The 15,311-nt window shown below is 35.5% G+C and overlaps 1 protein-coding gene across 9 annotated transcripts in view; it reads right to left on the bottom strand.

Moving 5' to 3' along the window:
• The window catches only part of LOC6043128, a 42,439-nt gene extending 29,785 nt beyond the window's left edge, over nt 1-12,654 (bottom strand). Inside the window, exons 1-2 of one of the 9 annotated variants that reach the window (XM_038251538.1) lie at nt 12,406-12,654; nt 531-698 (exon numbers count right to left, since the gene is read on the bottom strand). The gene's annotated coding sequence lies outside the window, so the exon portion shown is untranslated. The other 8 variants (XM_038251543.1, XM_038251535.1, XM_038251542.1 and 5 more) reach the window with 8 other exon arrangements.
• Between the last annotated feature and the right edge of the window lie 2,657 nt (nt 12,655-15,311).

Raw genomic sequence — 15,311 nt, 5'->3', positions numbered from 1 at the left:
TTCGAAAAAAAAAAAAACGTGGGCAAAAGGGATCATCAGGACGGAGGACTGTGGTCGAGAAGAGGAAGAAGAGGAGGTCGACGAAACGGTTATACGGCTCGTTGATGATCATGACTTGGAAGAGACAGACGAGGGTTGGTGGAAGAGTCGCAGTCGTGTGTAACAAACCATTTTGAGCCTTTTTTACGAGGTGATAGCGTGAGGTTTTGTTTACTTATTTTTTCTCTCCTGCTGTTGATGTTGTTTCTCGAAGAGACACCGTGTTTGACTCGCCATGGAGATCGGAAACAAAGATATGGGCAGAGGTAACATACATTTTCCGTGTACGTTACAAGCATGGGAAGTGGACAGGGCAGGGTGGCTACTGGGGTGTCAAATGTTTCTGATTAGTAGGGTTTTGATGGCAATGGTCATAACGCTTGCTTAGAGCGTATCCTAGACCTTTTACCTTACAAAAACCGTCTGGATACCGTGGAGAATTTCCTTTACCCCCTTAAAAATTGGAAACGGAGTAGGCTTGATTTCCTTACCTGCGCTTAGCTATGTTCTGTCAGGTTCGATTCGGTGCTTCTCGTGACCAGGCTGTCATCATTTCGCGTAATTTCGGAGCAGCTAGCACGTGATGCGTCTAGTTGGATGACCAAATTAACACCAAATCTTCGCGGTCCAAGTTTTCGGCCCCAAAATAACTGGGACAACTGTAATGACACGAAGGCAAAGAAGATGTGTTACTCTTTTGAAATCTTTTCGACTGTTGACATTGCGTCGACTTGTATTTGACTTAATTATTTTTATGATTTAACAAGTTCAGTAAACTTGGACACTTAAAATGAGTGCCTGGTTGCCTCGTCCACTAACTAACGACCCTCGAACGGATTCTATTCATAATGGATTGTGATGACCACGATTTGTGTATTCAGCGTGGATTTTTCGACGGACTCTCCTCACTCTCTGACACGCCGGGATTGTTACAAAGCAAACATTTCACTTCTCTTCATATTGGGCATAACGAGGCTGGACTGTTTGTATTATAGGGACCAGACTGTGTGTTAGTGAGTGAGAAAATATGTGTCTATGAGGCGGATGTTGGTCATTAACTGATAAAATTAGGATAATTAACGCCCGCTCGAAGTTGCGAGCGTTTGGACTCGGACTTGCGCTCGCTGGTGCGCAGGAGGAGGGGGAGCCGTTAATTAAAAGTCGTTTAGCTATAAGCGTATACTCCGGGACCGGGCTGAACAGATTTGATGAAATTTTAAGTAACTTTTGTATTTGTAGGGATGGGACGGTGCGTAACGTTGAATTTTTCATACAGAGTTTGATTTTTTTTTGTTTCAGGCAATATCATTGAATACATTTACAGAAAAGCACAGAAAAAGTGCATTTAAAAGAAAAAAAAAAGAATTCGTAAAAAAAAGATGTTCGTTGCCTTCCGAAAACTATATAAAGGACCTTACAAATTTTAGTCAGGTCAAACACATTTTGTTGGAAGTTTTTGTTTCTTCCACCTTTAAAATAATCTAAAAAAAATCATGTGAAAATACAGTGTGTAAAATACAGTTCTTTGAAAAAACTCGTACAGTACAGCTTATTTGAAAACATGATGTTTATTTTTGCCTTTTTATTAAATGGGATAATTGAAGCCTTAATACAAAATTTGAATTTTCGGTGATCTTAACATTTTGAATTCATTGATATTTTGGAATTCTCTGAGGCAGCTTTTTTTTGGTATTTTAAATTTGGATTCTATAACAAAAAAAAAAAAAAACAAACAATAGTTCGTCCATACCAGTCTTTATACAATTTTGGCAGCTGTCCATATAAAAAGGCTATAAAAAACTTATGAGCAACTCTCTACGAAATCGGCCGATTTCGACCATTTTTATTTTTTGTATTTTTTGATTTGGCTCAAACTTTGTGGGGGCCTTCCCTATGACCAAATAAGCTATTTTGCTTCATTGGTTCACCCATACAAGTCTCCATACAATTTTGGCACCTGTCCATACAAAAATGGTATGTAAATATTCAAACAGCTGTAACTTTTGACTGAATTTTCTGATCAATTTGGTGTCTTCGGCAAAGTTGTAGGTATTGTTGAGGACTTTTGAGAAAAAATAGGTACACGGAAAAAAATTGCATTTCGAGATTTTTTGATATGTTTTAGGGGACAAAAATCCGCAACTTTTGAGCCATAGAGAAACATGGTCAAAAAATCTGCCGCCGAGTTATGATTTTTGAAAAATAGTGATTTTGGAAAAAATTGAAGTTTTATGCAAAAACAAGTTTGACATTACTTTTTAATGCAAAATTGAATTTGCAATCGAAAAGTACTTTACAGATTTTTTGATAAAGGGCTCCGTTTTCAAGATATAGCCACCGAAAGTTTGATTTTAGCGAAATATTTGCAGCTTTTCAATTTTTAAAAATAGTGACCATGGAAATGGTCACTTCTAAAAATATTTTTTTTGAAAAGTTCAGAAAATTTGCTTTAAAATTGTCTAAGAGACATTGAAGATTGGACCTCTGGTTGCTGAAATACAGCGGCTTAAAGAAAAAGAAACACGAAAATTGAAGTCTTCTAAGTCTCACCAAAACAACCCACCTTTTTCTAATGAAGATATCTCAGCAATTATTGGTCCGATTTTCAATGTTAATATATGGAACATTCGTGAAATTTTCCGATCTTTTCGAAAAAAATATTTTGAAATTTTTTAAATCAAGACTATCATTTTAAAAGGGCCAAATATTGAATATTACGCCCATTTAAAATGCTAGTCTTGATTAAAAAATTTTCAAAATATTTTATTCGAAAAGATCGGAAAATTTCACGAATTTTTCATGTATTAACATTGAAAATCGGACCATTAATTGCTGAGATATCGTCATAAGAAAATGGTGGGTTGTTTTGGTGATATTAAGAAAACTTCAATTTTCGTGTTTCTTTTTCTTCAAGCGGCTCTATCTCAGCAACCCGAGGTTCAATCTTTAACATCTCTTAGACAATTTTATAGCAATTTTTTTGAACTTTTTAAAAAAAAATATTTTTAGGAACTGTCACTCATGGTCACTATTTTAAAAAATTGAAAAACTGCAAAAAAATCGCTAAAATCAAACTTTCGGTGGCTATATTCTGAAAACGGAGCCATTTATCAAAAAATCTGTAAAGTACTTTTCGATTGCAAATTCAATTTTGCATTAAAAAGTAATGTCAAACTTGTTTTAGCATAAAACTTCGATTTTTTCCAAAAAACACTATTTTTTCAAAAATTCATAACTCGGCGGCAGATTTTTTGACCATGTTTCTCTATGGCTCAAAAGTTGCGGATTTTTGTCCCCTAAAACATATCAAAAAATCTCGAAAATCAAAAAATACGTGTTTTGGGAAATTGAGTTTTGTTGGTGAAAAAGTTGATAAAAAAATCTGCAATTTTTTTTCCGTGTACCTATTTTTTTCTCAAATGTCCTCAACAATACCTACAACTTTGCCCAAGACACCAAATTGATCAGAAAATTCACTCAAAAGTTACAGCTGTTTGAATATTTACATACCATCTTTGTATGGACAGCTGCCAAAATTGTATGGAGACTTGTATGGGTGAACCAATGACACAAAATAGCATATTTGGTCATAGGAAGGCCCCACAAAGTTTGAGCCAAATCAAAAATACAAATAAAATCCATTTCCGGTTTTGGTAGAGAATTGCTCTTATGAGAACGGATTTCCTGATCGACTTGGTGTCTTGGGCAAAGTTGTAGGTGTTGCTTAAAACTTCTCAGAAAAAAAGATACATTGTTAAAAAAATTAACCAATTTTTAAACTTGACTTTTCACACAAAAATAAATTAACAATTTTTTGAAAATTCTCGTCGTTTTCGGATATATATTTTAGATGCCATAATACACCACCTTTTGAGCTATGGCACAAGTTGGTTATAATTCGTTTGACAATGTTGACAATTTTTCGAAAAATGTATAATTTTCAAAAACCGTGGGAAAAAGTAGATTTTTCAAACTTTATTTTTTATAAGTTAACCTTCTACAACCCAACCCCGCTTCTAGGCGAGCTGTGATCTTAAAAATTCGCCAAAAATCCAACTGTCAACCAATGTTTTATGTTTTAAAAGCGTTGAAAAGAAGAACTCTTAAAGTATTAGAAAATTTTAGGGTTGGAAATTTGACTTGGTTTGTGTGACTTGCCAATATTTAGAAAAATGTATTTTTTTCAGGATTCAAATTATCTAAACAAAAGAAATTGGGGATTAGAGGTTTAAAACTAAATTTGTACTCAAAAAGCACTTAACAAAAAATCGATATTTTAAAAACTATATCAACCCTTACATTTGATGTGGTCGAAAATTAGTATTTTTGGGCCTGTTCAAATGTTAAGGCTGAATGAAAATCGGGAGGATAGCTGTTGAGTTCTCGTCACTTAAAATTACGTCAATGTTTGGTAATTAAAAAGTCCTTCCAGTTTGATTTTCTTTCAGAGGTTGTTTTCAGCAATCATTGGTCCTGTCTTCATTTTTTAAGGAAATTTTTCTGGAAACTTTGGGAATAAATCAAAAATTATAACGATAGTTCAAGTTGTTTTGAAGATAATAAAATGTGCGTAACAAAAATCCTTTTTTTTAAACTCTGGTTAAAAAACAGTTTTTAGTAGCTGTAACATGAATATGGTGCAGGATATCAAAATTGCTGTAATGAACTTTTCGATTGTTTACATCTTAAAATAAAGATTTGTTCGAAAAATTGGCACCACTGCAGTGCACTGTTAAACGAATTTTGACCCATTTGTGCCAAAGCTCAAGATATAATTTTTAGTCATCAAAAAAAACCATTCAAAAACAATAATTCTCGATTATTTTACATCTTAAAATAAAGATTTATTCGAAAAATTGGCACCACTGCAGTGCATTGTTAAACGAATTTTGACCAATTTGTGCCAAAGCTCAAGATATAATTTTCATTAAAAAAAACCATTCAAAAACAATGATTCTCGAAATGGTTATTTCGCGCAATTTTTTTTAGAGTGAAGAGTGGAAAAAGGGTATTTTTTAAGAGTGCAGCTTTTTTTTCTGAGAATTCAATACCGACAACTTTACCGACAACTTTTAAATGTTTTAATAGCCATTTCAATTTTTTGATGATTTATGATTTCAAGAAAAAACAATGTAAATGCAATGTGAGTTTGTAAACAAAGAGTGTATCTACACACTCCTAATGCAAAAATACACTGACGCGAGCAGGATGCACTCTTTGTTTACAATCTAGCATTGGCCCAACTACATTGTTTTCCTTTACTTAATTTTTCAAATCAAATTTTGATCACAGGAGGCTAAATAAGCAAACAAGCTAAAAACGTTAATAAACAAAAAAAGTCAAGACGAAGTTTGTCGGGTTAGGCTTTTGAATTATAAAAAGCTTAAAAGTAACAGATAAGCAAATATAAATATCTTATATTCATGTTAAAAACAATATTTGAAAATTATATTAATACACATGTTGTAACAAATTGTAACAAAAATATTCAAAAATCCTCCTGAAATCTGTTTAAAAAATTTATAATAAACCAAACCAATTATACCAAAAGTAATAATTAAATTAAACCATTTTTTTTGTAGTAAAACAAGGCATATGTTTATGATTGCCACAGAGAGGATACTGAGAACGAATCACGTCAAATTTTACAGAATCTACAAGAGAGGAAGGATGCGTGGACATACCGTACCAAATGCTCCAGTTTGTAGTTTGAATGTCAAATGTGACTGAACTCTGGAATGCTGTTAAAAGGATGTTTAATGAAAGAATCGAAAAATGTATGAAAGAAATTATAAATGTTTGGTGACTATCAGATACTGGCAAAAAAAAATCATGTCAGTCGTCGCTGGAAGTTATCGAAATACCTACTCGAAGGCCGACAATGTCAACTAATGTTTTAAGGAAATTTGTACAGGTAAATAGGGCATTTGAATTTTAGGAAAGCTCCAACCACCTCAAAAGGTTAGGTAACGTTAAAAATAAATTAGCATTTTTTTCCTGCTTCCATCACCAAAAGTCACCATATACTTTATGATATTTACTCGAAACATTCCGTTCGTAATCGATATAAATAAACGTGGTTTGTTCAAAGCTGGACTTTAATCAAACATTAACACTGGTACATTCTCTGCCTTCTCGCCTGTACATCGCAATTAATCGAATTCAATCAACTTCATTATTAGCAGCGCAACTCCTCGTGTAACTCTCGATAAAGTCCGCCCCAAGAAACACTATCTTCAAGTCCTGCTGTTTCGATCCCCTCTTTTGCCTCGATATCACTGTTCAAACACCGCTCCGGTGGTTCCTAATTTAAGCTTCCACAAAACACGGCTTCGAAAGTCGTCACCTTTTTCACACCTTGATTTGCGCGCTCGGTACACGATTCTTCGTCAACCTTGGCAATCTTGTTTTCTTGGGTGCCCAGCCCAGCCCTACCTCCCTCTCACTTCTTGATCTTCAGATCCTGATGCCTTCAACCGGTTCTTCATCGTCGTGCGGCCGGTCATCTGCATCTGTTTTCGGTATGGTCCCTGGGCATCTGGTTGCCACAACCAGTTTGCCGCCCATAAGTGTCCCTATTCTTTGGGGCTCGGCCTCAGCACGAGTAAGCGAGAGACGGGATCAACAAAAATTTACAACTGTGAACAGTGCGCTTTCTATAAACACTAAAATGGCTCCCAATTTAAAACATTATTCTCCTCTGGTCGGCTTTGCGGTCTGCTTGCTCACTCTCTGCAAGAAGATCCGCTGCTTTAGCTCCTCTTTTGCAGATTTGCGTCGCGTCGCGTCCCTGTGTCCAACTCCTTCGTGCCTTCTGCTTCTTCCCCCAGAGAGTACGCCGGGGGGACGACCGTGATTATCATCGTCTCTTCGGGTTCCATCGTCGGGCGTCTTCGCCGTCGTGTGTGCATATTGCATATTATAAATGTAGAAAATTTTCCCTTTATTTCACCGCGCACGGCAGTCACCTCCGACCTCCCAAAGTCGCTCTTCCCACCTACAACCCGGTCGGTAACGAGACATCACTACTACAAGTTCAGCCCGCCGGTGTGGAGTTCCCGGAGCTTGACGACACAACCTTTGCGTGTAATTGTTGTCCCATTGTACAAAAATTACCCAACCTCCAATTACCTCCGCAGGTAATTACGTTCCGCAAGCACACGGAAAATTAAGTCCCGCGCAATTAACAGTCGATGTAGTACACAATAAAACTCACTGAACCCGTAAGCCGACGCGGTTTCCACGCAGGAACTCCCGAACCAAACACGAAACGGCTTAGCGGCGACTCCGATCAGCGAGTCAGTCTTCTCGGTTGCGCGTTTTCGAGCATACTAATTTAAATGAGCGCTTGGGCTCGGCCTCTCCTGCGACGCGACACTGCTGAAAGGAGGAATATTAACGAAATGAAGCGAAATAACCCGGTCACAGAAAAGCAGACGCAAAACGACCAGTTGAACACCGACTAGAAACGTCTTGGGAAACGTCAAAACGCGCAGCGCCAACGCTGATCGCGCGAGCGTTGTCCAAACTACTCGAAATTTCGAAATGACCGTTGTTCTGCTTGTCTCTGGACGACGGGTTGAACAAGAAAAAAAAAAATGAATGTATTCTCGATATTGTCAATCAATACGACGACGACGGTGTGTGCCTGCACCCTCGGAGGTTTTTTTTGTTGTCCCAGTCTTCTCTTCCCTTCCAGCTAAGGTTCTTTCTCTGAAGACGTTGACGATGCGAAAGGGTCCGATCGTCGTCGTTTGTTCGGTGGATTACCGTTTGGTGTAAGGGTTTGGGAAAGGTATTGGCATGTGGGAGGCGTAGAGACGGCAAGGTGGCTCAGGTGACTAAGATTTGAGCGTTAACTTCTGTTTAAAACGACACTGACGTTACGAATCTAGTGTAACTTCTTTGTAGATTACTTTATGCAATTAAAATATCAAGAGATAATATTTCCTTTATTGCATCAAAATTAGATTATTTGAACTACAAATATCACCTTTAAAAACGTTTTAGGTATACAGAATATTTTCTTTTTATTAGTTTTTTCTTGGTTTAAACATCAAATTCGAGCTCTGCGACCCCATTTTAGTCTAATTTGAATAGTTAATTGCCTATTAAATAATAAAATGCATTTATCAATATTTTGTCACCGCCATTACAAATTTTATATAACTTTAGCATAGTTTAGGGATCATACTTAAGCTCAACAAACAAAAATTAGACAGCGAAAACAATTTTTTTCGTGATTCGATTATCTGAAGTTTTGATTATCCGAAGTTTTGATTATCCGAAGCCAATTTTTTCAGAGGCCTTCGGATAATCGAGTCTGGACTGTATTTGGTAAAAAAAATGGTAAAACCTTTGTTTTTATTTCATATCAACAGAAGCCAGTGTCAAAATAATTCAGGCAAATTTTGAAGTTATTAATTTTTTCATTCTGCAAAAAAATCATAAATGTCGTAATTCTTTGCAAAATTAATCCAACATTACTTTTATGAGCCTGGCTAAACATTATTAAACAATTCATGAAATCATGAAAATTGTTACTCACAAAAAGACCTATGAGTGTAAAAAACTTGAGTTATCGTAAATTTAAATGTTCAGCTTTTCCACAAGTTCTTTTTTATCTAATGAAATCATTCATAAAATTGTGAACAGTATTACTCACGTTTTCTTGTACTTAAATCAATGAATATATCTTATTTTTTTCTGACATGCAAAAATTCCATATTACGCCAGTATGCAAGTTTTATAATGACCTGAAATTGGTGTTAATATTAAACCATTTCTTTATTGGATGGCCACTAGGGTGGTCATAACCAAAATAAAAATAAAGAAGTTATGTTTTTTGGAAAAAAATTCTTTTTTCCAAAAAGCATAACTTTTTTTTTATTTTAGCTCTTTTGGGTTCGACTAATGAATTTGGAAACCAAAACATGTTTGAGTGCCAAATGTTCGTCATGAATAAAGAAAAAAAAATGTCGCCTTAAAAATGTGTAGGTTATTGTTTAAATTTTAAATTGAAAATTTATGGACATTTTACGGCAAAAGGTTTTTTTTTACAATTACATCCATTTATGAGTGTTTTGTCAGAAATTTTACGGGGAATCGATAAAAATATGTTCAAACATTACCCTCTTTGGTTCCGAACGGGATTTTTGAAGATTCATGAGATCTTTTGCAAGTGTGGATCTGGATTTTTGAATCCTCAGCTATTTTTTCTTTAAAAAGTACAACTTTCATTGTATTTTGCATTTTGATCGAAGAGAGCCAAAATTCGGATGAATCGACGAATAGTTATGATATCAATTTGGGCCTTTTTAAATTTTGAGTATACTATACATTCGTATACTTCATATTCTATATTATTCGTATAGCATACATTCGTTTTGATATTTGTTAAATCATGAATTGAAATATCGATTTCAACAATAAAATGTCATTGAATCATAAAGTTATCGTGATCGTGAATGAAAATATTCACGAATTCATTAATTAAGATTCATGATTTCATGATCCGTATTTGTTCGCATAAGTCATCGAATTGTGATGGAGGAAACGGGGAAAAATGATTCTCATTGATTTTTTTTAACAAAAATTTTACTCATATTAACATTGTTACGAAATTTCACTTGATTATTATGATCAAATAACTAATTTTCATTTTAATATTTAGTTTAAACCATTTATAATCTTTTTTCAGCAACTAGCAATTCGAATTTTGCATTTTTTTTATATCAGAGGCAGCTTTCCAGCTTTTTTCAACATGAGTGTTTTTCAACAATGTTTTCTAAAATAAAGAATTATTTTACATTTGCGTCTAAATCATCCATAAACAGAGTAAACCCTTCAGAGTTATGAGGTTTAGGGACCTTCTATGAATTAAGTAATGACTGGAACAGACAATTTACTCAAACATTTTTTTGCCAAATTAAATTTCTCAGAACGTTACGTCGTTATTTAATGACTCCATTCTCTTTTCTCGCCTTAATGTCTAATGATTTGAGATATTCTTAATATTCGATAGATTTGACAGACTGAAAAAATTAAATATTGTTGTGTTCTGCCAAAATCGGGTGTTACCAAAATCGGAGGCACAAAAAACGGGTGTTGACTAGCCTGGGTGGCACTGTATCTCAGCAATAGTAAATCCAACACCAAATGCAACAATCTATGAATAATTTGGGAAATCTTTTTTTATTAGAATATTGTATGGAAACATTGACAATTTGATAGTAGTTTAAACTGTAATTTTGTTGAAGCATTTTATTGAAAAATTATAATACAGATTGTAATGTTTAATTGAGATTTAATTATTATTGAATCTTCCTTGACCGCGGCCTTAAATAATTATATAATTAGCAAAAAATCCGATTGTAAAATCGCATGCAAAATCCCCTTCATTAATAAAGACACTTAATATTACACATTGCATGTATCATTTTTGTAAACACAAAAAAAATTGCAACCGACGGGATTAAAATCCAGCACCAACAGTAAGAACTGGCGCCCTTGCTCGCTCGGCCATCAGACCGAAGAAGAATGGAAAGGATGAACGCATATATGAGCTTGGCATTTCGGTCAATTTATCTTCTTATCCTTCAAAACAACATTTTCAGAATCGGTTAAGTCCGGAGCAACATTTGATAAGGGCGCATATACATTTTGACAGCTAGGACTGTTTTCCAAATTTCGAGACAACAGGTAATTATTTAACAAAATCCGCAGTGTCAAAATGTAGTCAGGGAGGCCCGCTATTGTTTTACACTTCGACTTTTGTGAAAAAGTTACTCTCGAGATTTGCAAAACAATTCCAGCTTTCAAAATGCTTAGGCTCTTATAGGCATCATTCCCGATTGGTCATTAGGCGGCCATGTTTGTTTTAGAAAAACAATTCAGAAGTTTTCAATCAAAAATGTTTTTTATGTTGTTTGTTTTATTTTACATATAGTGATTATTTTTTCATTTCAATTTACTATTTCTGGACCCTGAATTCAGAACCATCATTGACAGTCATTGCCACAAAAGTGAAGGACATCATCTACCACCTTAACCGCTCTTTTTTCGTGTTGTTCCAGAAGTAAGGTCATGACTATTTTTGATAAAATACCTTTTAATTTAAGGTATTTTTTCCAAAAGTAATTAAAAAAATGTAATTTAAAAAAATATAAGGAAAACCAACTTTACTATCAAACTGACGATATCTGCGAAACGGTTGAGCTGTGTTGCCAAAATGGGTTGGGTTTAGGTATCTTTGAAAAAACACTGAAAATTTATTTAACTTTTCAAACTTTTTTAGAATGATGACTGAAGAACTGAATTTTATATGACATGCTCGTTGTCTTTTCTACTTAATGTAGGTATTCCAAGCTCCGCTCCATAAATCTCTTTTTGAAATTGCTTTGATTGCTCCTTTAATTCCACTCATCCGATTCCATGAACACGCTCGTTCTGCTACGTGAATCGTTCAAACTCCTTATGCTACCCATCCATGGTCAGTTGTGCTGGATGCCGTCCTTTTCTCGCTCCTTGATCCCCCGCAGTGTTGTTGTTATTGTGTCGAACGCGTTCTTCTTCTTCTTGATCCTCCTTCTCCTCCTCGTCGCCTACTTCATTATGCAAACTTTCGCGAGCGACGACGCGACTTGTAGCGGTAAAAGTAATCCTTTCCGTGGAAGTCTCCGCCGAGACTCTCGCAGCATCCTCGGCTCTCTTCTTGTTCCACCACGCGCTCTCTTCTTCCCGGCTGTGTTTTGTCCCGGCTCTTTTATGTGTTCGTGTACCGATTTTGCGCAAAATATTCACACCCCCACATGCACCGGATTTTCGCAAATTTCGCCGAAAAAAGCCATTTTGCATATTTCCCTTACGCGCGCCTCGAAGCCTTTCCCGGAGAACTTTTTTTATCTCCGCGATTTAATTACACGAAAGAAGAAGATTCTCTCGCGAGCGCGACTGCTCACCAACACATGCACGTCTGAGCCCCGCGAATGTGTCGCACGCCAGAGCGGGACGGCAAGGTGCTATCAAACAACACAGTAACATACGTACATAAAAATCATCGCGTGAACCAAACCATTTATCGAAAAGAGATAAAAATGCCACACATTGACGACGCACTAACAAAAAAAAACTCTTTCTCGTCGTCGTCGTCGTTGTACACCCAAACGAGGTGTGAGAGAGAATCGCACAAAACGCAAGAGAGCGCTCAAAAGAGAGAGTGGGAGAGCACTCTTGCTCACGCAATCTCAGTCAGCTAGAGCGAGAGCGCACTCGAGCAGTGTGTGTTTTTTTGTGGTGTGTGCTCTGAATACTGGTTTTCATTCATGGAACCACTCCGGTGTCTCCGGTGAGAAAGTATTTCTTCACCTTTGCGGTGCAAATTTTTGGCACCTTTTTTGTGGTTGTTGGTTGGATTCTTCCTTCACCTTTTGGTTCAGCGGTGACGCTCGCTCACGAAACCGTTGGCGAATTTCAAACTTCACTCGCGATCATCACTCGCGCGATACTCGAAATTAGTCCAGGCTTGAGGTTCGAGTTTGATTGCGTTTTATACACACACTCGCGCGACCACGAACCGACAGTTGCAGAAACAGGACCGAACCCATTAACTGTACATTCTTGACTGAGGCGGCTCAGTGCCGTCGTCGATGATGATTGAATGGAGATGGTGAGAGAGTGCGAGAGAGTTTTATCGAGAGGGTTTCATTGATGTATCGCAAAGAGAGGGAGAGCGAGCAAAACAATGGGTTTTGGGAGAGGAATTTTGGATTGGGTTGAGAGAGAGATATTTTTTGATTAAAGAAGGATGATAGTGTTTGCTCTGGTGGACAGTGAGGCAACTAGATTTGATGGGTTATGGATAGGAGGTTGTCTGAAGGAAGTTAAATTCATTATTATGTTTTCAGCATAACTTTTCAAATAATTTGTGTTTTTACCGATGTTCTGGTTGTAGGTAGTTTTAAATAATTGAAACCGTTCCATTGCCTCAATATTTTTTTATATTTTTTTCGGTGCTTGTTATGTTCTTTGGCTTACTTTCTTTAATTTCACTTTCAATTGAAGTATGTTGACATCTTTTTACTTGTTTTATAGCCTTTTCTGATATTTTACAGTCTCCAATCATTATATTGAAATATTTCGGATTTTTTAGTTTTTTCTTTGTTACACATTAGATTCAAACTATAAAAAAAATATATTTTGTTTGAGACGCATAAAAACTCAAATTTATATCGAATGAAAATCCGATATTATTCTATTTATTTAAATTTTTCAAAACCTATTGACAATCAAAAATTGGTTAAAATCAAATTATATTCCTTGACATTGGTATGATAACTTTTTCAGATTTTATGCAATTGGCCAAAAATAATTGATTTTTGTTCTAATCACACATTGTTGGAGTAATTTTTAGAATTTTTTAAAAGTTTATAAACCTAATAGTTCATAGGACTTTGATAAAAAAAACACTAGATTTCATGTTTTACATTAAAAGTATTGACACCATAGATATTTTCATATGTTTGTGGAAGATACAAGTACAGTCCAGGCTCGATTGTTCGAAGTCCTTGGCTATGCTATGCGTTGTCTTATTTTTTATTGTTGAGCTAAGTATGACCCCTAAACTACTCTAGTGTTTTAGAATTTTTAAATTCAAGATGGCGGCCTAAATGGCTATGATGAATTATTAAAAAATGCATTTTTTTTATTTAATAAGCAATCAACTAGTTAAATTTCACTCAAATGGGGTCGCAGAACTCGATTTTGATGTTTAAAGTAAGAAAATTAAAAAAACGAAAAAAAAATATTGGTCGTGGTTCGATTATTAAAAGTCCCATACAAACTTTGGGAGAATCTAGTTTGGACTGTATTCTTAATTTCAGGAAGACATTTTGTTCTTGTAAAGTTAGCGTATTTTTTCGACCCGTAGTTACAAAATTTCAGTTTTTTTTTAAATGTCTTAAGATGCTCAATTTGGATATAAAGTCAAAAATATTCGTGATACAATGTATTTTAAGGTGATTCAAATAAACGGTGCTAGATGGATCTTTTGAAATTATTTTTTTTGTTTTTTTTTTCGAAATATTATAGTATTTTTATGCTGAAAAATAGGACACTAAGATATTTTTTTAATAAATTTTATGTTTGGCTTTATCTGAGCAACAAGCAGTCCTATCAACAATGTCAAAAAAGTCAAATATTTTAAATTGCGAAAAAAAATACATTTTTCGGATAAAACAGTCCAGACTCGATTATCCGAAGAACTTGGAATAATATCACTTGTGATAGTCGGATAGTTATAATCGAACTAAGATTTTTTTATTGTCGAGCTAAGTTTGACCCCTAAACTCCTCTAAAACGATTTAGAATTTTTAAATCCAAGATGGCGACCAAAATGACGGTGATCAGATTTTGCGCCGACCCAAAAGCAGTGAAGGCACGGTGTGTTTTTCCAAGAACATTATGTTAACATTCCAACGCCCAAGGCTCCAAAAAAGTTGGAACGGTAACTTCAACTCAATGGTTCTCGGGCATAACTCAACCAATCAAGATGATTCTTCTTTCCAGTGATTTGTTAGGATGTCTAGATGATTCTAGACCTTTGCAGAACTTAATTTGATCAAATCTTTAATTTTTGCGATCAAAAACATCGTTCCAACTTTTTTTTTCGCGTGTAAAAAAAAATTCGCCGAAAATTCCGCGGAGGCAATCGTTTAAAAAAAGTTGGAACGATGTTTTCGGTCGCAGAAATTACAGATTTGTTCAAATCAAGTTCTGCAAAATTGTAGGATCATCTAGACATTCTTACAAATCACTGGGAACAAGAATCGTCCCAATTGGTTGAGTTATGCCCGAGAACGGGCGTGTTGAAGTTACCGTTCCAACTTTTTTAGGAGGCTTGGGCGTCCGTGTAAGTTGGACATGCGTTGGGCGTTCCAGTGTTAAATAATTCGGCAAGTCTGATATTTGGCACCACGGAAGATGGGCTCTTTCCCGACATTTTGCAAGGTCCGGCTAAATATGTCGTCGGGGGGTCTAGAGCAACTTTTTTTTTTTGAAGATTTTTTATTTTATTTTATTGGATTTTTCTTTAGAAAAGTCGATGTAAATCGATGGGTTTATGTTTATATCCATCAAATTTCTTATGAATGTGCCTCAAGAAACTCTAAATTACATATTTGACCTTAAACTAAATGTTTCCAACCCAAATTTACCAGTTTTTTTTAGCTATATTTGACATAACCTCAATATCCAAGCTGGAAACCTCAAAACGA

The sequence above is a fragment of the Culex quinquefasciatus genome, chromosome 2, assembly GCF_015732765.1.
Source record: "Culex quinquefasciatus strain JHB chromosome 2, VPISU_Cqui_1.0_pri_paternal, whole genome shotgun sequence".
In the NCBI taxonomy this organism is placed as follows: Eukaryota; Metazoa; Arthropoda; class Insecta; order Diptera; family Culicidae; genus Culex; species Culex quinquefasciatus.
This window is presented reverse-complemented; position numbering and strand designations above follow the sequence as displayed.